The sequence below is a fragment of the Salvia hispanica genome, unplaced genomic scaffold, assembly GCF_023119035.1.
Source record: "Salvia hispanica cultivar TCC Black 2014 unplaced genomic scaffold, UniMelb_Shisp_WGS_1.0 HiC_scaffold_132, whole genome shotgun sequence".
Lineage (NCBI taxonomy): Eukaryota > Viridiplantae > Streptophyta > Magnoliopsida > Lamiales > Lamiaceae > Salvia > Salvia hispanica.
In genome coordinates this window covers 1-25,484 of record NW_025951605.1, presented here as the reverse complement: position 1 = coordinate 25,484, position 25,484 = coordinate 1, and the positions used below count along the sequence as shown (strand labels likewise).

General features: G+C 32.8%; 2 pseudogenes; both read right to left on the bottom strand.

Annotated features, from left to right (window-relative positions):
- Positions 1–12,931: 12,931 nt before the first annotated feature.
- LOC125198250 lies at positions 12,932–15,752 on the bottom strand (annotated as a pseudogene).
- Positions 15,753–20,809: 5,057 nt separating this feature from the next.
- On the bottom strand, positions 20,810–25,298 carry LOC125198253 (annotated as a pseudogene).
- Between the last annotated feature and the right edge of the window lie 186 nt (positions 25,299–25,484).

Here is a 25,484-nt window from a genome sequence, read left to right as displayed (position 1 = left end):
GATGATGAAATTTGATATTTTTTATTTTATTTTAAGTAATGTTGATAACTAAATTTTTATCACAAACTGTAAAAATCTCATTAAACCCATTTTAAATCTCAATAAATATGTGTTGATATTTTCTTTCTAGTGTTGATATTCTTAGTCATATGTTGATATTTATCATTATGTTGATATAAAAACATTCCTAAAATTATCTATGATAACATAATGCGATATTACCATTTTTTGATATTTTGTCTTCTATTTTGAGATTCGTAAAATTTAATATCGTCCACTCATTTTAAAATTTAAAGAGGAGATTTGGTCTTGATTTTGGGTTAGGGGCATAAAATATTAAAAATGATCCCTATATTTATAGGCAGATAATCCTATATATTTTACACTAATTTTAAAAATCACGTCGAAAGTGTATGAGAATTTTTCCCTTGAACCAATAAGAACATGAAAGTCATTTTATTACCACTACTCTATCTTATCTCTTCTCTCACTTCACTCTCTCTCTCTTCATTTACAAAAAGTCATTTCAATATTTCTTCTCTTCCCATCCATATATCTATTAAGTAACATTTAAAATGGTGAATTAAATGCTACGATGAAAATCAATTGTGTCAATAGGGTAAAAATGGTTGGTTGTTCATTGTATCATTTAATTAAATGAACTTGTAAATAAAAAGGTCGAGAAGGCAAGATGTTTACCAACAATTAATCGGTTTTTAGCGCAATTTGCAAAAGTGAAAAAAAATAGATTTTTAAAATTTTTAGTACTATATTTATTTTTCTAATTAAATATAATACTCAGTTTTGTCTACTAAAAGTGACGATAAAAAAATTAAAATAAGTATATACCTAATTTGATGTAATAATAATCTATAAATCCAACTAAAAGATATAAAATCGAAATCAAAGAAATATAAAAATATGAATAAAATGAAAATAATACTCCATTCTTCCATAAAAATATATACACTTTTCAAATTTTTTTCCAGTCCCACAAATATATGGGCATTTTCATTTATGAAAAGTTAGCTCAATTTATTACCTCTATATATCATGTTATTTACATCTTATACCACCATTAAAACACTAATAATATGGGATCTATTATCCACCAACACTATTTTAACTACTATTCTCTTTCTTTATTTAACTTACCAATTTTGTCTTAATTTTTGTATATATCATATGTCCATGTTTTTAGGGAACGAATACAATAAATACGTTGCACTAAAAGTAATCCAATGAAAACACGTTCGATATTTCTGAACTCAAGATATTATTGTTTATTTCCCTAACAAAAATATTTTTTTTTACATGCTATATTCCGACAAGGAAAGTAATTGAATTATTAAACAGTGTGTAGCTTAATAAAGATTCTTGATTCCAATTTATAAATATTATAATAAATAAAAATAATTAAACGCATGGCCACATTGATTCCAAAAGTTGAATTGCATGGCTGGTATTATTATTAGCCACTTTTAAATGAGATAATGGACCACCTAATTTCTCATTTATTCTTATATTCCATTTTCTATTTGTTTATATCAATAATTTGTATGCACAAGGCAATTTCAGATAAGTACATATGATACACAATTATTTTTATCCACACAATTTTGGATTTAATTGCGATTCACTCAATATATCATCTTATTCTTTTGACATTTGTCATTCTTGTGTACTTCAAATATTCAATCGGTAAAATTAAATTGGCAACAACTTTGTACGTTCTTCTTTATAGTTCTTTCTTGGTATCTTTTGCTCATATCCGAGACACTGACAAAGATATTTGTATTGTGTTATTTTTTTCTTTAAAATCTGTAATATTGTAGTTGGATCTTGTTTGCTTAAAACATAACCCTACTTATATATATGTAGGAGTAGGATTTTACAGAAAGTCATATGATAATTCCAATAATTGGTTGTCAGTTAACTTACCACCTTTCGATTTACTTTTCAACTTGAAAACAATTTTCAAGATATTACAATAAAGTTAGGGCATGCGCACTAGCGCACGAAAACTCCGCCGGCCGCGTTTGGTGGTTTTCGGGGCACCATTGCAGTTGAAGGTGGGGCGGCGAGAGGTGCGCCAGCCGGTCCGCCATTTGGTCCGCCATTAGGCGCGGCGGTTCACGCGGCGCAATGCGCGCGCCTCTGTAGCGGAATCTGCCCCACATTTGAAAAAAAAAATTGAAAGTTTTATTCATAACTTTTACTATATTAGTATCTTACATCATGATTTTTTTATGATTTGTATTCAAAATGTTATTCATGATTTTATTTTAATTTTATTCATGATTTTTACAATGAGCAAAGAACAAGCTCATGCTCAACTCCAGCGAGATATGATTGAAGAAATTTGGACTGTAACCGTTTAAGTTTGTTTCTACCTTTTCTAGTTTGTTTCGTTGTACTTTTTTCTACATTTAATACCATGTACTAGTTTTATTATAGTGTTTATAAATCTATGTTATTTTGCTATTTTATTATTTTTACTAACTACTATAAAATTTTAAAAGGGTGAAAAAGTTGTGGCAAGTTTTGGGGCCGAGCTATTGCAGGTGTTGATGTTGAATTTAAAATCTTGATGTGACAGAGGAAAAATGGATTGTGGCGGATTTTGGAGCAGGTTTTAAGTCCACTATTGGGGATGCCCTTATGTAGTATTTCAATGTTGCAAAAATAACATTAGTAGTGTATTTTTGGTTGACATGTTGAGCGAGAATGCTGAGTACGTGATTAATTCTCATTTAAAAGTTGACATGTTGAGAATAATGCTCACCAAGTGAAAAGGTTTGACGTGCAATGAACGACATAATTCTCATATTATAACGATTGTTTTGTCCGCCATGTCCACCAGTTTTCCCTTGATTTGTCATTTAACCACATTGTACTTGGAAGATGAATCACATCATACTACAAGAATTCGACTCCAATATCACATGTAAACGACACTGGCTTCTATATTGATGGTCTTACCTGCAGACTAACACGATCATTTTAGTACGCTTTGTCCTCACTCACACGTTTCTTGATAAAAAAAAATTAGGGGTCACCATCTTAAGCATTCACTCACACACTCCTTGAGGTTCCTAGAAGTCAGTCATCATATAATTGCTTCAGACTGAGTTCATTTAATTTTAGAGTCTTTCAAAGATAGATGCGAAGATGCTCGTTGTCATGACTAGGTCTCCTCGATTATGCATTCTTATGTTCTCAGAAATTAAACTAATTTTATCATTTTTAGCCGTCCCCGAAATTAGACACCCAATTTCCACGTCTAGATCACCTATTTTCCACCTATATCCTGCATGATGCAGTCAAAAGAGATGCCTTCATTTTAGGGATTATGATAATACAAATTAACGATCATAAGCAAGAGCAAGATTTGCAGTGGGCAAATTAGATTAAGTGCGTCCTTATCAAATCATTGTGGCTGCCAAAAAGCACCGGTGGAAATCAAAAGCTTCCAGTTATAGACTTTTCGAATCAATAAAAGTACTAATAATTTTAAAACGAAGAATAATTACTAATAGAAAATTTGATTTTGACCACTTTTTGAATTAATGGAGGAGTAGCTGCAGCTATTTTGACACCTCAAAAGAGGTAATCATCGGATTCTGAATATTTGTCTATGTACACAAAAAAGTTTTACTTCCATATTAGCATTATTTTTCATATTTCATAAATTAGGATCATGATCATTAAATTTGCAAACTATATAAATCAAGCCTCTATTTCTTTAATTTTATTTTGCCAATTTGAAGCTAAGGAATATAACTTTAATTTTCTTATACTTTGTAACTATATAAATCCCAAACCTCTATAATGGAATATAACTTTAATTTTCTTATACTTTGTAACTATGATGCTCTCGTTGTGTTCACTTTGGTTAAAACAAGAGAGATGGAGAATTCTCACGTTTGGATCTTTCGTATCTTTTTCAGATTTTTTGTAAAAAATAAATACATTTTGCATTCTTGATTTTCCTCCAGACGTAGTCAAAATGATGAAAAAAAAGGGGGGTTCCTTTTGATCAAAAAAATAATGAAAAGAGTAAAAATTTTCCCTCCTCCCTTTTTTAGACACCAACATGACTAAATTACACTGTATGAGAGAAAAAAATAAAATGACAAAAGACTAATTATGGATCCGTACACGGTCAATTTTATTCACAATAGGTACTTAAAGTGAGCCATTTTGGGTTAATTTACTTATATGTGCGTTCATAACTTATTTACTGAATTTTGGTTATTTATTTTTTTACTACATTAGTCCCCTAAAAATAGATTTTTAAAAAAAGAAATATAAGTTGAAATCACAACTATTGTAATTGGAGATAGAAAAAAAATTATTATTAGTAAAAAATGAATCAACTCCTTTAAATTTTTTTTTTATAAAAAATAGAATTAAACATTTTATGGTATATACCAAAATATTATATACTCCCATTCCCCTAAAAAGTTGAGGTATTTCGGCGATTTAAAAATTTATTTTAAAGGTAAAATTGAAAAAAAAACTGGGAGTGAAAAAAAAAACTAAAGTATTTTGAGAATAAAGTATGGTAAAAAAGAAAAAAAATTATTAGATCATGCCAAACAAAAAAAAATAGCGACTAATTAGGATTTTTAAAAAAAAAATATATGACCCCTTTTTGGATAAGAGGATTTAATTACTTCATTTTCCCCCCCATTAATTTCCCCTTTTGACTTAGAATTTTAAATCAAAAAAAATGGTAGAAAAAGTAAGTAAAAATGTGAGTCTTACTTTAATATGAAATATTAATTTTATAATAAATGTGAGGATAATTAGTTAAATAAATGTGAAGTTCATTACCTAAAAGTAAAAAGAAAAAATACCAATTAAATGGTGATGGAAGATAAAAAAATTTATGCCAATTAAGGGGGCTCGTCCATCGTAGAAGGCATTTCTTTTAAGCGAGATTTAAAAAATATTGAAATGGGTTAAGTAAAAAGGGGAATATAGTAGAAAGTAAAAAAGGGAGAAGATGAAAGAGAGTAAAAACTTTTTCAAGAAAGGAAATTTCCATAAAAAGAACCAAAAAGAAAACTTTTTATGAGGGAAGAAAAACTCTTACTAGTGATGATATCATCAATGTTTCTAAACTTCATCCCTAATTACTAGCGTGTTTAAAATGGATAAATTAAGTACTCCTTTTGTCACTAAGTTCTATTAGTATTTCTTTTGATTTGAAAAATTTTAAAAAATTTATGTTAATGTTAAATGATGATAAAATAAAGTATGAGAATAAAGGATGAAGATGTAAAAAAGAAAAGGGGTTAGATGTTTGTTTAAAACTCGAAAAAAAATGCTTAATTTAGTTGAAAAATTTTGAAAAATACTTGTTGAAAACGGGGATAGTATAATAAAAAACTAATGACAAATATGCCCCCTGGAGGGAAAAAATTTCCCCTTTTGTAAACTCCATTTGGCAAAAAGGGTTAAATAAGAATGGCCCCCCACCCCTCTCTGCCGTCGCGGTCAAAAACACCCTTGGGGCAAATTTATCAAATAGGGCCCCTCAGCATTTACTCATCCCGTTACCCGCCTCCATGGAAAATGCGAAAGTGTGCCCTTTTGGATAGGGTGTGGCCGGTGACATACTTGGATTTTACATGGTTTTTGGGGTGGTTATGTATGAATTTGATTATATTTTGTCTATTATTGGACATGTTTATATCTACTTCTCTATTATGTTGGTATGTTGACCATTTTGTTAAGAATGTGTAGAAAAAGGTACAAAAATATGTGGATGTGCAGCAGCCTTGCTTTGAGACAATATTTACTAGAGATTTTGAAGTCCAATCAGCCCATAATGCATATCATTCTCTTCGTCTTTGAAAGAGCTTAACGTGAGTGTCTTGCACGCCTCAATAGGAGTTCGGTAGAAGAAGTTATGGTCGTTACAAGAGCACTTGCGCTATCCAGAAGCTTACACACGGCCGGTTCACTGTAATTCTGCGCGAAAATGGCGAGAAAGGGGTCCAAAATGACCACCCGGCCGGGTGAATTTTGCTCTTTATAATTCCACCCGGCCGGGTACGCTATTTTAGCGTATTCTTTTGCCAAAAATGCGATTTTTGATGGGAGATTAAAGGAAAAGCCTAGGGTTAAAGAGGATTCAACACTTACGCCTCCATCACTCACCCCCAAGAACACCTTTGAGAGAGGGAATTGAAGATTAAAGACTTCCAATCGGAAGATTGATGTTGCCATTCCATAGATTCATTCTCACGGAGTATCTTAATCTTTTCTCCATGTATTTCATAGAATCTTTTGTTTTGAACATGGTTTTTATGAAGAACATGAGTAGTAAACCCTATTTTGTAGAATTCTTGGTGATGATGCATTGATTTCATAGTTTTATCAATTAATTTTGTTCTTACCTTGCTCTTGTAGTTATTTGATTATAGAGACATCAAAAGGTAAGGCAATTTGATTGGATAAGAGCTTGGAATTGTGCATCGGATCCTTGAGTTTACAATTTTCTTCATATTATCTTTTCACTCCGTGTTTATTTGTTTTTATTTATCTCTTTGTTCATTATATGCTTTTCATAGTGTTAGAACAAAACCAAACATTTCCTGATTCTCTAGATAGTAGTCAACATTTGTTCGTGGTAGTTAAGTAGATACAAATTTGTCTCGTGGGATACGATACTCTTGCTTGCTAGCCCGTACACTTCGGGTATCATTTGTGTTAAAATAAGTTGAGTCACCTGTGCGCCGCATCGTGCCTAAAGTGGAAATAAAGATATCGACGCTCCAAAGCGTCAGCGATCGCATAAACAACTCCTACGCATTCAAAAACGCCGCCTAAACATGTTTCTGGAAACCGGGTCGGAGAAGTAGTCGTCATATAGCCGCTGATGTGGGCTACGTGATCCCGATCAATCAACTGCTCGGCGGTGGACAGCCGGTGGAGGGCGAGGTACCGCTGTTGTTCGACCCTTCGCATGTACGCTCTGGCTCGCGGTTCATGTAGGCCTCCATAGCCTCGTTCATCTGCCGTTCGTCTTGCTCGGCATCCCCACCACTACCACCACCGCGTTACTCATCGCTCGATGTTGCTCTTGTACGAAATTCGAGAGAGAGAAAAACTCGTTAAAACAAGTGGTGCAAATGAAAATGAAACTAAAATCGCGTATATATAGGTTTTCAAAGCGAATCGGCTAGCCGTTATTGTGGATGCTCTAATGAGTTGGTATATCCAATAAATCATTATTGGACAAGTAGAACTCTAAAAAAAAGTTATATTCTAATAGATTTAAATAAATACATAGAAGCTAATATATTTAAGTCTGCATTCAATTATTACATTAAATTAGGAACAAATTTTCATAATATTTTCAACCTTACTTAAATACTCTCAAGTCTCAACTACATATTGAATCTAATTAGGAGTGATATATGAGAACAATTATACATGCCTCTGCGATTTTAATTTTAAAATTTCTTAAATTTGTTCATGCTGAAAAAAATGTAAAATTAAGAATAATTAATACATCAATATGTCAACAAAATTTAAATTAATAGCCACTTCATTGTTTATGTAGAATACACGTGATATTATATACAAAAATGTATATTCAACATAAATAAAGTGTGGCTATTAATTTAAATTTTGTTGATATATTATTGGTTATTTTTAAATTTTTTCTATTTTTTTGGTAGCACATAAAATTTTAAGAAATTTTTTAAAAAAATAAAATAAAAGAGATACATGTATAATTATACGAATATATTACTGCCATTAGATTGGAAGTATGTATATGACAAGCTCAAAATAATTTGGAAATTTTTCCATAGTTTAAAGTAATAATTGAATGTAGATTTACATTTCTACGTATAGTAATGTATAATTGAAATATAACTTTTTTAGAGTTCCACTTGTCAAATACTTCCTCCGTTCTATAATAATTATCATTTTTTTCCATTTCAATTTGTCTCATAATAATTGTCATTTCACATTTCACTAATCTTTTTTAATTAATTTTTTTTTATATTTCTAAAAACTCATGTTCATAATAATAGTGATAATTATTACAGCCCGGAGGGAGTATTTTTGTAGTAATTGATTTTTTCTCCTCAGGGAGAGGCTAACGTCCACGTCAGAGCATCGTAATCAGCGAAATTACAGAGTGGAGCCCTATGATCTCGGAACACGCGTCCCTTACTGCGTCAGCACTTGCAGTAGAGCATCACATGGTACTATCGTCTTATGCATCAGTTGTGGGGCCCGCCTGGAGAGTACAACTGCCGAATGCATGACAGTTGGATATAGGAACACGAATTTGGTCTATTACCCGACGACAAGTGTCACATACTTCTAATTAATTTTAGAGACTATGACATTTTTGGTGGATTTTGAAATGTTCTTTCAATCAAATCTAGATTTTGGAATCTTAGTTCATTCAGCCCATCCTCGGTTAAAAATTCGTCACAAATTTTTTACTTTGATATTTTAAATTTTGATTTAGATACAAAATGATAAAAAGAAATTAGGATGTTTAAAGAGAAAAATGTGGTAAAATTTTAAAATAAAAATAAAAATTTAGGCCCAACAGAAACCGCTGCACGTGCGGGCGCAACCCCTGTGCACCTTTTCCGTTGACTTGCAATAGTACCGAAAATTTCGCCGCATGCGGCCAACCGGATTTCCAGAGCTATTACAAATGTTTTAATACACTTTTTACTAACTTATAGTTTTACTATTATAATCAGATGGTGCACATATAGTACAACTAAGGTAAGTATAAGTATCGTATTCGTATATATAAGAACTATGTCCAGTCTAAGTATTGCAACTCTGACATCCTACGCTATCTAGACCATCAACATATAAAATCAGTGATTATTTTTGTTGGTTCTAGGCGAAAATTACACGGAATTACAAGGAATAAACTGAACAAAATGAACTATAAAACCGTAAGATAATTAAGATGAGTCAAGAAGTACTCTTTTGTAAGATGAGATAGCTCCGGTAGTAATCTCAGTTGGTGTGTTGTCGCCGAAAATAAAGCGACTGTCTTGTAATCTTGTTCATTGTAGCACTTGACAGGAACAAGCTTGCGATCTAGATGATGACGGCGGAGCTCCTGAGAGAGACAACACGAGAGACGGAGAAGGCTTATGCTATGCAGAATGCTTGAGTGTGTCCATTGTGGACACCTCTTGTCGGGGTCCATCGTGGATAACGTGGACCTTGATACGTTTAAGGTAGTCCAAAAGAGTAGGCCGAGCTCGGACCAAGCTTAACAACAAGTCTCAAAAGACCAATTGCCAAGATCCAATAGCGTGGGTCATGGTGCGCGCATGTGGGCTCCACCACCCATCTTAGTCCATGATAATTATTATATGTAGTAATATTCATCTTATTCAAAACCTCTTTGATAAGATTGTTATTTTCAACGTGGGATAATTAGTCCTTGTTTTTCTCATAGGTACTTTTAGCTTTATTATGGATTTTACTCTATAATTTTTCATTCACGCGGGAATCGCATTTGAGAAAATGAATATACTACGTCATCTACTCCGAACATAGATCGACGCTAAATTAAATGTTTAGTCACATTTTATTGGTCAATGTTCATTGACCAAACACAATTCCAATTTTATTAAAGTGGCATGAGATTTTAGGAGAAGTTGTTAAGTAAAATAAGCAAGGAGAAAAACTTTTTCTAAGTGAGAGGCTATAGTAATTAAATTTTGGCTATGTTTCACTCAAAACGTCTAGATTAGTCAATCCGATTTGGAAAAGAAATATTCAATGTTAACCTTAATTTCACGAAATGACCTCACCGTTAGGAGATTAATTTGTCACAATCCGTGATTGATAATAATGCCAGATTATATAGCTGGAAAGGGAAGATCAATTTGAAATCAAATTCTTCTTGAAGGTGATGTCCCATGTGTTAAAAAATGCAAAATATAAAGTAACGACTGCAATATTATCTAACATGATGGTAAATAGTTTGTTCTTTTATGTGCAAAATTGACAGATGGAATATTAATTAATAAGTGTACATTAGTTAAAGATATAGACAAATAACTAATTATCATATTCATTTGTTATGTCACTACACTTGGTGTAAATTCAGTGGTGTTAGGATCTCTTTCAAGGAATAACATTTTTTATTTTATTTTTACACTTCATTTAACTTGGTGCAAAATTGAGGTGAAATAAATATATCGGATAGTCACTTGGATCTTCTATATCCCATTTTTTGTTTTCTATTTGGTGTCCAACTCAACTTTTTCCTTTTCTTTTTCAATTTTAACTTCTTGCGTTTTAGCTGAATCTTCTGAATGTTCATTATTAGGGTTGAGAAGTTACACTCGAGCATTAATTTCAACATTTAATTAAAATTAAAATCTAAAATTGACCCTCTACATTTTCCCTAAAGGCTTTAAGTCATATATATTAAGTTTGTTATCTTTTAATCTCAAATAATATGTTTTGATACAAAGTTAATAATTTTGTTAAAATTTTACGGTTAAACATATTTTGACTAAATTTATGAATTAATTTTGAATCTAAATAACTCTATTAACCTAATTAATATTGATCTGATTAATCTAATGATAATTAATAATGTTAATCAGACTCAAAATTAAATCACTAATTTGGTCAACCCACATTTGACTATTAAGTGTTTAACGAAACTGATAAATTTGCATTAAAACATGGAGTATTATTTGAGACTAAAAGATAAAGAAATCGAGGAAATTTTTTTACAAATCCTAGAAATTTTTTTTATTAAGACCTAGAAAATAAAAATTACATCCTAGAAAAAATATTGAAATAATTTAGAGGATAGAAATGGAGAAATTGGTGGAAGAATGTTGAAGAAATGGGTATAATAAAATGGCAAAAATCAAAATAAAAATTTTGGGGGTTTGCGGCCGTCTCGATGCGCATGTACCTGGCCGGGCGGACCCGGAGCGCGAGGACGACAAACGCCCGGACCGTCCGGGCCGTGATTCTCCCCTCCAACGCTGAAATCGGGCGGGACTCGCGAGTTGCGCTCGGCCAGAAAGCGTTAAGGATGCTCTAAGGGACTAATTGAAAAATAGTAACTAAAAAATGAGATGCAAATGCAAATGAGGGGTCTATAAATATTGGAATAGAATCAGAAGCAGATAGTGGAAGACAAAATCTCTTTACTCGCAATTAATTCATGTTTCCAGATATGTACCAAAAAAATTGTTAATGCAGAAACTTATGAAATGTGAGCAAACATAAATTTATTAGTGTATGGGATGACACATGTTAGGTTTGTAAACAACATATGATATATGGAGTATGTTAGATCTCTGTCTCAATCGTGACGCAAGTAGACGGCTACATAATTATTGTGGGGCGATGAAATTTATTAATGTCGACATCTCTTTATTAATTCAAATTTATAATTAAATTATTTTCAAAGTTGGCGCCGACCACATCAGAATTAGTGGGAACTCATGTTTAACCACTAGTTCGTGAGAACAATATTAGGTCGTATTCACTAATCACTTATTAACATGTGAATTTTCGAGTAATCTATAGTAGGAGTATATAAAAAGGGTTTGATAGCAAAAAATTTTTGGGGCATTTTTGTTTTATCCTCCTCTCAAAATAATTTTTCATAATTATAACCGCTTATATATTCTTTTGAAAAGTATTTTTTATGAAAGTCCATAACCAATATACTTTGGCCCACCTTATAATCTTAGTCCATCAAGTTGTTTTATGCATCTCTGTAACCGTACTAATTATACTAGTCCCATTTAAGACAACACATTCTTTTTTTTTTAGTTTATTCCAAATAAAATAGCATATTTTTATTTTTGAGAATTTTCATGCCCAATTAATACATTAAACCATTTTCTCTCTTGATTGAATATTCAACTCTCATCTCTCTCCACGTACTACTTCACCACTTTGCTTTCACCAATTAAATACATTAACAAATAAGCTCTTAAATGCTCAGCTACTAAAAAAGTGTATTTAACGGGGAGGTTGAGAGAGTAGTATATAGGGATGTCACACAAAATCATGGAACTATCCTAATAGCCGCTAATTTTAAATAGTTAGTATTGAAAGTTTATAGTATTTGAACTTGACTAAACCGGAACTCGTTAAGTGCATTTATTATGTGTTCTTCTACTTTATTTGGCAACTGATCCAATACTCCATTGATGATATTTGAGAATAATAATTAATTATGCAATAAAATAAACTTAATTAAACAATACAATAAACTTTTAAATTTAAATAATATATATAGGGGTGTATTAGAATGATAAGTAGATGCATGGTTATCACCATGTAATTCAATCTGGACGACACAAACAAAATTTTGTGGTCCATTTTTATTTCAGTAAACTATCATTTTTGATAAAAAAAAGTATACCATATCATTTTAAAAGTTTCAAGGGTAATTTAGTCACTACATGATCAAAAGGGACTGGTAATTCACGTTAATTGGACTACATAGTCATTTTCTTTCTCTTAAAAATTATTTTAAAACTTAAAATTTTAATGACTCTCAGTTAAAGATAATTTTTTAAAAAATAAATCAAATTCTAAATATACTAGTATAAAACATCCTCCATCTAAATGTTGTCAACTTTTATGTTAATCCTATAACATAAATTCATTTGGATATTTTTTTAAGTAATAGTATTCATTACAACCAAAGCGGACCGAGCGGCCCAGGTTGTAACTGTATAAACTTTCATGTTAATCTATATTGATTAAAATGAAGAATATATTTGTTTTCAACGTTAATTCAAAAGATTGGTCATAAAATTGATAAACTTCAAATTTTGGAATAAAATTGATAAATATTAAAGTTCGGATATGTTTTAATCCAATTTACATCGTTTCAACTTTAATTTAACAATATTTATAAATGAAAACATAATTAAACTGTAATACTCCATTGAATACTCCTATATATTGGCAGAAAATACTTACAACTCCTATACTAAGGAAAAAATTAAACCATTCACTTTTTCTTGAAACAAAAAAATTAAAGCAAGGGTGGCAACACTTACACAACCTATATCTCTACTCTTTACCAACAAAACCAAGAAAATTTCATCAAAAACCAAAACAACATTCTCAGCTACTCATCTGAAGTGAGCCATCCTTCATCAGCTTTTGGCTGAGGCTGTTGTACCGCTCGTGAATACTGCCTCGATGCCTTCCTCCAGTCCGTCCGCCTTCATCATAGCTGCAAACTCCTCATAACTTATGCGTCCGTCCTGCAAACTCATCCTTAGTTTTCACGCGATCTCACGAGATTATACGAGGCAAAACATTAGTGTGAAACAAGATAACAATTCAATAAACTGACCTTATCTGCATCAACATCTTGGATTATGGCATTGATGACTTCTTCACTCAACACCTCTGCCTCGTCCGTGAGGAATCCCTCAGTTCCTCGATCTCTATGTAGCCAGTTTCGTTCTTGTCAAAGAACTCAAAGGGCCCTTTGCGCAGATGATCATCGGCTGCCCATCTTCCTCAGGTGCACAGAGATCGCGACAAACTCTCCATAGTCAAGGAAACCATCCTTATCCACATCGCCCTGCACAAGACACGTTTCGTGAGAATCTAAACCATTAACCCGAAGAAAACTATCACAAGACACACTCACAGCTTCCATGAGAAATTGAATGTCGGTTTCAGGGATATGATGGCCGAGCTTGTGCAGACCGGCCCTCAACTCATTCATGTCGATTTTCCCCCTGTTGCTCGTGTCCATCATCTGGAATCCGTCTTTGATCCCGGCCACTTCCTCCACAGACAAGTGCTGAGCAATGACCTGTGCATTTGGGAGAAATTTAGCGTATGCGACAGAGCAGAGCTGAGAAACGTAAGTAATACCCTTAAAGCTCTCTTCTTGAGCTTGTTCATAGTCGAGAACTGTTTCAGTCTGGCTCTCACAGTTTCTCCAAGAGAAACATTAGGAGCACTTTTCGCGTTCTGCAACCAAGGATGACCTGCAATTGGCAGCGACACTCGTCAGAAAATGACTCGAATATGAGCACAATGCACGCACCCTCGTGCACCTAGAACTTCCTGTGCTGTAGGGCGTTGTTTGGGGTCGGGATTGAGCATCTTCTTGACCAGGTCCTTGGCTCTATCAGAGACCTTAGGCCAAGGATCCGTTTGAATTCCACATTCGAACGAATGATTGCTTGAGCCACACCTTGTTCAGTTTCTGTAGTTCAACATAAGGATTATGTCAAACTAAACTAAACTAGTTACCAAAATACATGTCAAAATGGAACCAAGAACAGTTACTATCGTGAAAGTATGTCGAGAGAAGGGACAAGATAACGAACCGGCCCAGAAGGCGGAAACCACATAATAAGATGTAGAGGATGACACCAGCACTCCACACATCTACCTCTGGACCATAGTTTCTCTTTAGCACCTCTGGGGCCATATAGTACGGACTTCCCACAATCTCGTTGAATCTTTGCCCTGCACGGTGTCAAAACAGATTAAGACAGGACTTGAAGGAATGCAAATACTACTCAGTTTGTTCTTTACCAGGATTGAAGAAGACTGAAAGTCCGAAATCAATGGCCTTAAGTGCTGCTGTCTCCTTCATGTTTGCGAACAAAAAGTTCTCGGGCTTCAGATCACGGTGCATCACCCGTGCTCATGGCACACCTGCAACATTAGAATACAATTAGGAATGACACAATTCAACCAATAAAAGGCAACATCTACTTAAACAAAGACTCAATAAACACCACCAACATCATATTTTCACAATAAAAATCTACAATCTTGATCCCTAAGGTGCAATTAGACCTGAATGACTTCAACGATGGTTCGAGTAACGGCTGCAGCAGCCCTCTCGGTGTAATGGCCTCGAGAGACAATCCGGTCGAAGAGCTCACCGCCCTCACAGAGCTCCATAACCAAGTGGACAGCATGATCATCCTCATAGGCATCCTTCAAGCTCACAATGTTGGGATGCTTAGGCAATTTCCTCATGATCTCAACCTCTCTCCTAACATCATCAATGTCCACACTAGTCCTCAGCTTCTTCTGGATATGGATTTGCAGGCTAACCTCTCCCCGGTGGCCTTGTCAGTGCACATGTATGTCACCCCAAACTCGCCACGCCCGAGCTCGGCCCGAGCTCGTAGAACTCCTCCAGATCATGCCCTGTCGTTGGATTGCTCAGCACATAGGATTTTGGCACGCCGAAATCTGTTGCAAATGGATTTGTTGTATGCTTCTCATCGGATGTTTTTGGTACTGCACAGCAATTTCCCATCACAGACCAAAGAGGATTCTGAGAATTTCACAGAAATCAGGGATAAAGATTCAATCTTTGACACACAGAAGCTATAATAATTGAAAATTCTCACCTTTCTTGAAGATTACGACGATCAAGATCGAATCTTTCGTATCAAGAATTTGAAGTTAAGAAGTAAAACGAAAAGGTTAATGCTTGAAATGCTTCAAAACTCAAACTGCAAATATTGGATTCTTGAAGACTGAAAATTTCAGAGGGAAACAAACACCCAGATAAAGGTGCAAGCTTTTTCTCAAGAAAACAAGATGAAAGTTAAAAGTTAATTAATGGAATTTCATAGTATGATTTTTGGAGCTGGACAAGGAGATTTATGGGAGGGGAAGGGGTTTGGGATGGAAGAAAATGTTGAAACACAGAATTTTGCCTCACATTTCATGGGATAGAGACATTTGATTTACCAATATTTTATTATTTCGTACTAGTATATTGTATTTGTAACTGAATTAGGAATTATTTTCTTTTGACAAATTTAAAATCTACAAAGAAAAATCTTACCGTTTTATCCTAAAAGGGATCATATTAACAAATTAATCAAAAAAAGGAACAGTTTAGAGAATGACTACTATAATGGCAATGTTGATCACTTTAAATATTTGATTCTCATTACTTTCAGTTTGATTATCCAATTGCACCATGATTTTAAGATGAAATTTGAATTATCTAGGAGTACTTAATTATCTCGATGGTTCCAAGTAAAAATATTCTAAAAGTAAGTATATATTTTTAGCAATTTAGTCCCCACAGAAACCATTAAGAAATTAAAAAAATTATACTACCTCTCACAAAAGTTAAGATAGAAGAAGAATTAAACTTTAATCGAATAATTATTTTAAGGTATGTGACAGGCAATATATGGATCAGACCTTAATAAATTCATAATTTAAATAGGAGTATTTTTAGTTAAACAGTTAGCCAGCTGGGCGACTTTCTAGAAGCCCACCAATAGAGTCGAATTAATCAATTCAATAGCTGAAATTACCATAACTTTAATTGTTCGGATAACTTATAGTTTGGTCTAGTGATCATAGATTAACAATTCCAAACATCAATTTTATAGTATTTTTATTGCTACAAGCCTACAACTGTTTATGTTGATAAAATGTCTAATTTCTCATTATCCCACAAAATATAAAATTATCTTTGTTATCTATATAAAACATAATGAAACGACTCCTTACGAGTAATTAAATAAAGAGATATTGACACCTAATATCACCTAAACTTTCAAAAGTCAGGTTTCTTCTTCACGAATTTAGTACCCGGCAAATAATATCACGAACTTTACCCCCGGTTTGTTTTTTCCTTACCTAATGAAAATATTCACAAGTATTTTACTGATCAGCACCAGAAAATGGCTTCAAGAAAACTATCTTCAAAGATTGAAAAATTTGAAGCTCTCTGCAAAATTGTTAATAGAGAACTTGCGAAAACAAATTCGTATCATAATATTATTTGTGGGAATTTTTCATTGGTGGGAAAAAACAAACCCGGCGATAAAGTTTGTGATATTATTCGCCAATTTTAAAGCTTCTTGGGAAAAACCCAACTTTTTTGAAAGTTTCGTGATATTACATGCCAATATCCCTTGAATAAACGATTGCTGCACCATGGAGGGGCACTTTTGTCAATTAGATGAGAAATAAAAAGTCATCTTTTGTCAAGAATCGCGTGATACATGAACGGTAGAGGTTCTGTTAGAAATCTTGTCACGATTTCTTCAATTCTTAAATATCATAGTAATAAAAAATAAATATGGAAATCATATCATATTATTCAATGAAATGTAAGACTTTACACACTTCTTACTTCATAGAACCTTCTAGATGGATAGATTACATTTCTTACAATTAAATGAAAAAAAGGAAAACATGATTAGTAGTAGTATTAATTTTATAATTGATTATCGAACTATGGTAATTATATTAAATTAATTATTAAACTCTAATTTGTTTCAAAATGAATGCTACCTTCGTTTTTTTAAATGGAAACTTTTAAAATGACACAAGTTTTAATGCAAATTTGCTAAAAATAAGAGAGATGAAGAAAATAAATGGTTAAAGACTTTAGGCCATGTTTGATTGCCAGGATTCTGTCTAGGAAAGTAATCTAATTCCTTAAATTTTAAATTCCTATGTTTGTTTCGATTTTTAATCGAAACAAGGGCAGATGTCAGATCCGAGAACAAAGAAAGTTAGTACAACTTTAAAATTACTGAATCACTAGCTTTTACTTAGGTATTCTTTTTTCCAGTTCTAGGATTCTTACATATTTAATGGCATATAGATACAGTTATTATTATTATTATTATTATTATTATTATTATTATTATTATTATTATCATCATCATCATCATCATCATCATCATCATCATCATCATCATCATCATCATCATCATCATCATCATCATCATCATCATCATCATCATCATCATCATCATCATCATCATCATCATCATCATCATCATCATCATCATCATCATCATCATCATCATCATCATCATCATTATTATTATTATTATTATTATTAATGACAATTTTTAAAAATAAATTAAAATTATAAATCATACTTAATTTTACTATATTAAAACTATCATAATTATAACTATATTTTATAATAATTCATAATATAAATTAATAATTTATTAAATAATTAAAATATAATTATATAATATAAATCATATAATAAATAATAATTATTATATTTTATAAATTAATATTTAATCAATAAAGTCATAGTGCACATTTAATTTATAAAATTTATTCAATTATACTATATGTAAAATATTATAATTATAATATAATAATTATTGTATTTATTATTATAATAAATGAGTATAATACTCCATGTAACTATAATAATAATTATATTATTATATATTAAGATGAATAATCCATATTTAAACTATCCATCGTAGTAATTAATATAATAATATAATTATTATTATTTATAATTAATAATTTATTAAAATTGTACAATATTATTATGTTTTATAAATAAAAATAATAATAAGTATATTTTTTGTTTGGTGTTTAAATTAAGTATAAATTTGAAAATCTTGATATTTTCCAAACACAGGAAAATAAAATTACTATGAATCATATTCCTGGGATTCATTTTCCCAGGAATCATTTTCCTTGCCAACTTTACTTTCCCGCCAACCAAACAGGAGTAAGGGAGACGAAATAAGGTAGTGAAATTAGTGTCAGCATATCGTGAGATCCATTTTCTAAAAATGAAAATTTTCTATTTTTAAAAACAGATTAAAAAGAAAAGAGCTTTTATCTTTAAAAAACGAAGTACTAAACTATATATTTTATATATTATTTAAAATATAATTAAAGTAATTATTTAGTTGTAGTAAATGACAATTCAAATACCAACTGACCGTTTCTTTTTAAGTTAATTTGATAAATTATGAGTTCAATAACAACCCATTGAGATCTAGTTTATTGGGTCGATTACTAGCAGACGAAGGGAATAAACAAAAGGATTACCATATTTTCATCGGTTGTCTCCTAATTAACGAGGGTTCAAAATATAACAAAAACAAATTTAACCATGATATTTTCAAAGATAAATCTCAAATTTCATTGTTAATTATTTTTATTTGATGAAGAGCCCATGTCGTAGAAAATATTGTTGATAAGATTATAGCAACAGGACGATAATAATTTTTCGATAACTGTCCTACATTTTCTAACAGTAACTTTTGATTTTAATTTACCTAGTTAAAATAACTTATACTCCCTTTGTCTCCTATTAATTGTCCATTTTCGTTCCGGTAAGAGTTTTAAGAAATATAAAGAAAAATGAGTTAAAAAATTAGTGGAATATGAGTCTCACTTTTATTTATTGGTTTTATAATAAAATGTGAGCGGAATAAGTTAGTGGAAGTGGAGCCTACTTACCATTTATGGTAAAAGTGAAAGTGGACAATTAATGAGGGACGGATAAAAATGGTAAAAGTCGGCAATTAATTTGGAGCGGAAGGAGTATTTATTTTCTAAAAATCAACAATAAAAGAAAAAACATGTAACAAACAATAAACAGTGCAACAATAATAGTAATTATACTAGTACTATATATATTAAACAAAATCAAATTTACATATCATTTCAAACACTAGAAAGATTTATGTCTGAGTTTGTTGGGTCATCATAAGTTGTTAGATCATCTATTCTATTATAGGGAGTTGAGATCCTCTTCTAACATAAGTCTAGTCATCATAAGTCTAGTTATGCTCAGACTTTAATCCTATGTTGCATCTTACCAAAGAGCTTCATCAACATATTGGTACAGATTCCATATATCAATTTGAAGAGTTGCAATTTTTTGCCTATTTTACACTAAAAAAATACTACCAGTACGTATATATGTAAAAACATCATCGTCATTTTCTTCTATCTTCTGATAAAATAAATTCTTCTTATGACATTTAATTATTATTGCAAAATTAGCAATTTTAACAACTGTTATACATGTTCATTTTGTGGGACATTATCAATTATTTTAGTACGAGCACGACCTAAACGTATCAAAAAGAAACTTCTACAAAACATTCGGCTAATAAATAGTTCCTTTGTAATGAAGAATTATTCTTTGGATAAAATATTAAATAATCATTGTTCAACGTGTGATTCTGCGGTTATGACTTGGGTAGCAGTGCCAACCAAATGGATTAATTAATTAATTCATTAAAATCAGACAAATTATTTTTTATTACACAGGTTAATGTATACAGTATTAATTAATAATTCGATTACAACAACAAAAAACAACACGTTGTCGAATGTAATCAACAGTCAAAATAATATTTTAAAAAGGACAATTATTTAGAGACATAATGTTTTGCTATAACTGAAATTAATTTATAATTTTCTATTAATTTTTTACATTTGATTAATTATAAGGATTATAATAGAATTTTATATTTAAAATCAAATCTGTTCATCTAATAAGTTGAAGATCACAATAAGAAATGTTAGTAGGGTTTATTGTACATATTTTATTTTATTTCTATGCAAATCCAGAAAAAGAAATACTTGACCTCAAAATTTATTTTGTCTATTAAACAGCGAGCAGCATCATTAAAATTATTTATTTGTGGTATACATATGCAGTTCGCGCACACATTTTTGGGAAATATTTAATTTTACTTTTTGGAAGATTGGACTAAATAAGTACTCCATTTGGAAGGAACAAGTTTTCTTTGGCATATCACACGCATCATTTCTTTTTCTTTTTTTCTTTCTTGAATAAAAGTTAAAGAGAAGCTTCCTCAAAATAGTGGTAATAGATAATCTAGAATGAAGAATAGAATTTTCTGCTTTACAATAATTTTCTTCACCTTGAACATGTTTACAACTTTTCCTCTTGACTTGAATCTCCCATCTTAAAATTATTGACACTTCCCACCAAAACAATTTACAATAATGAAAAAGAAAATGAAAACAAGAATTCACACATAAAACTGTTTCTTTATGCAGTCAATTTCCTCAAATAATCCTAAACAATACCAGACAGAAACAATAATATTATACATGTAAAATTTATAGCTCTCTTCTGCTATTTCTATGTATTCAATCCACCTTATGAAGGTTCAAAAATATTTCCCTGTTTCGGATTACGAATATCAACCCTAAAAGCATCACGATCTTAGCCAGAGGGCGAAGGTTCGTTGCTTGACAAGGTAAACATACCAGGATGGCAGCTTCATCCGTGTGCAGATGAGAGCAGGCACACATATAATCCTAGCTCTTGTTCCTAGTGACATTTTCAACGAGATTTCTTCGTCATCTTAGGGTTCTTGCACATCCGGATGCTCAAGGGGGTTACTTCAACGAGTTCGTCTTCTTGAATGTATTCTATGCAGTCATCAAGACTGTATTCCATGGGCGAATCCAGAACCACTACGAGCATTAAACGAGAATTTAGAGCGAATTGTGGAGTTTATGACTACTTGTGTCATTGCATTCGTAACAAACAAAACTGGAAGAGAATAAACAGGACAGATAATGCTAGAAATGCGGTAAATTGACTCACCTGTTTGGTCTTTATTTGAACGGATGTTTGTGGCTGCTTTCTCTGCACACGTTCAAGGATAAGTCGCCTGGGCGCTGATGGATGCCGATTATCTGACCTTTGTACACATCAACTCCGGGTCCAATGAACATCTGGCCTCGGTCTTGTGAACTTGCAAGAGCGTAGGATGTACTCGTTCCATCCTCAAAAGCAACCTTAAAGAAGAAGAAGGGCGAGGTGAAGTGACTGTGGTTTCTTTGGGATGCTTCTCAAATAGGGACAAAGTAATCTCATGTAAGAAGATAACGAAAGATAGTGAGGATTGGAAATTACCAAGAACCCAGATCACGGGTACTGATATCACCGGCCCAAGAACCATATTCGTCAAATATTGTGTTCAGAACTGCTGTGCCTCGAGTTACAGTGAGAATTGAATTTCTCAGCCAGGAGGCCCTCGTTGGTATCTATATTTCATGAAGGTCGTGCCTTCCACCTAATAAGAATACATTACACAGTCACTGGTTTGAGTTGTGGAATAGAATAAAATCGTCTTGAAAAAAAAAACAAAATTGAGGATAAAGGTCAGTACCCAGTTCCTTGCATATCGATCATATGTCCACGTCGTCTACCAAGAAGTTCCACTACGGGCCCCACATATTCTTCTGGTACCTCTACAATAGCAATCTGCATAAACCATTCATTGGAAATTTTCTCTTTGAATACAAGTAATAGGAGATATAGATATATTAATTTTTTAGCTCTTGGTATTACCTCAAACGGTTCCAACAACTTGTCATTCACTGTTTTGTTGATAACCTTGGGCGGACCCACCATGAACTCGTATCCTTCTCTACGCCTGGAGAAATTTTATACACATTTATATACACATAGATATACTGATATAAAATGTATAACACTAACACTTGTAATTTAGGCTCGATTCTTACATGTTCTCTATTAAAATTGTGATATGTAGAGTACCACGCCGCTGACAATAAATGTATCAGAAGTTTCACCGTCTTCAACTTTCATTGCCAAATTCCGCTCAAGTTCACGGTATAGCCTATCTCGTAGGTTTCTACTGGTGACATACTTCCCCTACAGTCCACCAAAAAGGATGTTTCGATTCATTAGTAAACACTGTTTTCACTCATGACGGTTATAAATGTTCAGACATATACCTCACGGCCCACGAAAGGTGATACGTTGATTGAGAAAGCCATTCTCACTGTAGGTTCTTCGACCTTAATGGAGGGCAATGGCTTCCCCGTGGCTTTGTCTGCAATCGTCTCTCCAATCTGATTCGGTGAAAAATATTTGTCAGAACTAAAAATTATGCATCACGTGTCAGAGCGAGGATATACCTACCCTACCTGAATATCATCAATGCCACAAACAGCACAAATGTCGCCAGCCTCTACTAATTCTGTAGGAACTCGGAAGAACTTTTCATACACAAACAGCTCACTTACTCGACCAAACCTGCATTGATCTTCAGAGGTACAAATCTGAACAAAATAAAGATTTAAGCTAATGAGGTTTCATTTAATAATTGAAGCAAAGTACTGCAATGCTCCAGAATCATATATCAATCGAGTCGAGTAGATTTGGAGAGAAACCACAAATGTTTTAACTTACCCGCACATCCATTCCTTTCCCAACATCCCAGCATGCAGACGACCAATTGCAATGCGCCCTTTATGTTCATCATATTCGATATTTGTAGCCTGACAATTAAAAATTCATAAACATTAAAATATGCATGATGCAAAAGAGTAAGTGAAATTGACATGTAGACCACTGCTTACAAGCATTTGAAGAGAACCATCTTTGGCAATTTGTGGTCCAGGTATGCATCGGACAATGGTCTCAAAAAGGGGTCCAAGGTGTCAGATAAGTTTTCAGGAGAAAGCCCTGCCTGTCCTTTGAGGCCACTGCATATATAACTTGGAAATCACACTGCCATCAAGAAAAAACCACTAAACATTGCAGTAAGCAATAATCCGGTATCAATTTTTCTCCAGTCAAGACTTTTGTTATTTGTATCTTAATACAAACAGGAACTCAAAACCTGGCATGCAGTCCAGCTCGTAAAAATATGATTAAAATAAAATTAAAACATGTTACATATATCCAGCCAATCATATAATAACCACCTATTAAAAAACTTCCAAGCACAATATGCAACTACATGATTTAAACAAGGAGTTCAAGATATATCGACTTATTAAGATTTACAGCACAGTTACCTGTTCATCTGTTAGTTCAGCTCAATAAACAATTCAAAAGTCGAATTTATGACAAAATCTGACGAGCAGAGGGCCTGTCAATTTTATTGATGACAACAATGACCGAATGGCCAAATTCAAGAGCCTTCTTCAGGACAAATCTTGTCTGCGGCATTGGACCCTCAACAGAATCCACCTACAAATCGCAGCCACTACCACATTCAGCAGTATAATTTTCAGTGCAGAAAGCTTCAACTTTTAGGAATGGATGGAAAAATATAAGGAATGACAAAGGAACAACAAAATCATGGGGAATGCTGCCTGCTAAAAGGGTGGGACTATTAGTGAATGAAAAAAAATAGCTCAAGTGGGAGATAAAAACATTAAATTGTAAAAGCAGTTAGGGTAAGTGGTGAACGAGTAATGGAGATTATCCTACTTGGTTTCTTCATGTCACATTGTAGATCGTTTAGCAAATCGAAGGCAGCTAGACTAAATTGACATAAGATGATCTACACATTTTTAGATGAATAAATAAAGATCAACACAATATAAACAAATCGACAACGTAATCCAATATTGCAGAAAAGAACAAAGTACCACTAAAAGAACTCCTTCCACCATGTTAAGAATACGCTCCACTTCACCTCCAAAGTCAGAATGACCTGGAGTATCAATGATATTAATCTTCGTATCCTTATATGTAATAGATGTATTCTTGCTAAGAATCGTTATTCCCCTTTCACGCTCTAGATCGTTGGAATCCATTATCCTCTCCTGCATGAACTGGTTATCCCGAAAAACCTGCACAAACGCAAAGGAACGAACTTCCATGATTCCCCATTCACAAATACCTCCATGCCCGAGTCTCATACATAACTTAAGCTCGAAAAACAAATAAATACATATTTTGCAACATTTGACTGTAAATCACTAAACATTTTCCTTAGCAAGACTCGAAGAGCACGTACCTTTGATTGCTTCAACATAGCATCAACCAGAGTAGTCTTCCCATGATCAACATGAGCAACAATTGCTATATTTCGAATGCCTTCTCTTCTTACTAACTGAAGCTTCTTCTCTGAATACAAACAACACTGTATTTAGAAACCTCACACACTCCTGCGTCCCCTAAAAATAGAAATTCTTTCTATTTCTATCTCTCGTACTCTACCAATTTTGCATTAAAATTCGTCCCGTTTAAGAAGTTTCTATTTTTAGGGGTCGGATGGAGTATTACAAAAAAGTCAGGAAAAACACACTCCACAGTCCACATAGCATCAATCAACCTAAAAGTAAAGCAAAAATAACATTTCCTTAAACCACACAAGCATATCATCACACTACACACACACTTACATACATAATAAATAGAAAACAGCGGAAAACGAGGAAATAAAGCGAGAGGTAATGATCACAATCAAAAGTAATAAGAGTACCGGTGGCAGCTTCAGAAACAGAGCATTTAACAGAATTCCGAAGAGGGTTGTCAAAATCTTGGAATTCGCCTTAATAGATAAAGGGCCACCGAAAAATTGCCTTTTGAGCCAAGAAGGGGCATTGGTGGAGCTTCTTTTAACGGAATTGAAGTTGGTAGACGATAAGAGAATAGGTCTGGAAGTGGGGCGGGCACCAATAGCCATATCCATTGCTCGTCTCTCTCTATCTCTAAACTGGGGTGGAGTTTGAGAGATAGGAGGAGAAGAAAAGAGGATTGGGCTATGGTGAATGATGAAGTATAAGTGAAAGGCTGTTATAATGCTTCGGCAATGCCAGTTTCAACATCGTCTTCAAGATAGAAGGGTTGCGGCTGCTCTTTTTTAATTATTTTATTTTATTTTCCTATTTTCGTCCCATGGTTAGGTTTGACCATCGGTTTGGTT